Here is a 1,755-nt window from a genome sequence, read left to right as displayed (position 1 = left end):
GCGCCCGCCGCGCACGCGCCGCGGGGCGGGGCCGCGCACGCGCACGGCCGGCCGGGCCCGTGCCCCCCGCGCACCGCCCGAGCCGCGCTGTCCGCAGGCGCCGCTAGGGGGCGCTGCCACGGGAGCGGCGATCGGGAGCGCTCCCGCCGCCAGGGGGCGCGCGGGCGGGGAAGGGAAGGGAAGGGAAGGGAAGGGAAGGGAAGGGAAGGGAAGGGAAGGGAAGGGAAGGGAAGGGAAGGGAAGGGAAGGGAAGGGAAGGGAAGGGAAGGGAAGGGAAGGGAAGGGAAGGGAAGGGAAGGGAAGGGAAGGGAAGGGAAGGGAATATGAGGGACTGTATTTAATAATATGTGGCTTATGCTTACAGGTTTTATGTAATTATCTGTCATCACCCTGCTGCACTCAAGTTGTATTCCATGTTGATGGTCTTATAAATATTGAAGTAAAAAGATTGAAGGTTTTTCTTCATGTGAATGAGGTAGGATAATGGGAGTGCTGAGAGGTTCAAATTTACAGGAAGAGGCCTATCCGCCTCATGTTTGGCAATAATTTGCACAGAATAAGACCTATCACATATGTTTGTTTGTTTCTTTTTTTGTTTTCACTTTATTTTATTGCTATGTCTAGGAGACTGGACATTTTTTGGCATAGACAATCCTCCCTGTATAGGCAGATGAAAAAGTGGGAAGCATGTAGCCGTTCTGGGTCAGTTTAGACAATCCATCCACACCTGGAGACTCTAATGTTAATCCCTTGGACATGACAACACCATTTGGTTCAAGGTGCTTTACTACCATAAGTGAATCTATCAAGTGCTAATAGCATATAGCACAAGAGTATGAGCAGGAAAGCTGAAGCAGCACAATCCTACAAGACCTGTCTCCTTCCTTACATGATCCTGACTGAAGCACAGTTCTCGCTCCTCCCTCAGTGTACTGAAATCCCACCATATCTACCCAAATCAACTGTGTGCTTCTCCTGCTGGAAAATACTGGGAGCTAAGTTTAAGATAAATCAAATTTATTTGCACTTCTGGCCTATTACTTTTCTACCTGTGGCCCTACATTAACATTTCCTGATGAATCATCATCTTAAGCTAGTGGGAATATTCCTGTGATCTCAGAGTATCTAAGTTCCCTACCTCACCTAAATTTATTCACCTAATGACTGTGTCTGATGTCCTAAGATGATTCCTTCTTGTCTAGGCAGATGCCAGCTATTAGACAAGATAATGAAAGAGTAAAACACTTGGTTATTCCTGTAAAAATTATACATCAGATGTCGTGATGTGACCTCCTTTGTGAGACTTTCTGAGGGAAGAATACATAAGGTAAATACTCCAGCCCTAAATCAAGCAACTTCACACTGAGGTTGAGAATCTCTGTCCTGCCCTCCTCCTCTGGATGCTGGGAGCACAGCTGACATTGTGGGGAAGCTCCTGAGCCCTGCTGTGCTGCCTTTGATCAGTGCTGCACTCAGCACACTGCCAGTCCATCTGCACATGTTGCTCTCCCTGTGTCCCTCCTGTTGTGTAGGGATCAGCTGACATGAGTCACACATGGGTTTGGTTTATCAGAGTCTGAAAGTCACAGATTAGGGCAAACCTATAAAGAAAGTGAAACCTGGATGAGATCTTTAACCAAAGCAGAAGTGAAAAGTGTCTTTAGAAACCCAGTTTGAACTGGAGCACAGGAGATGCATGTTCACCCTGCCATTTGGCTGCAAACTTCTGTTAGCTTTAAGGGGAAATGTAAGCTT

The sequence above is a fragment of the Melospiza melodia genome, chromosome 5, assembly GCF_035770615.1.
Source record: "Melospiza melodia melodia isolate bMelMel2 chromosome 5, bMelMel2.pri, whole genome shotgun sequence".
Classification (NCBI taxonomy): Eukaryota; Metazoa; Chordata; class Aves; order Passeriformes; family Passerellidae; genus Melospiza; species Melospiza melodia.
The sequence above is the reverse complement of the archived record's forward strand: the minus strand, read 5'-3'. Positions refer to the sequence as shown.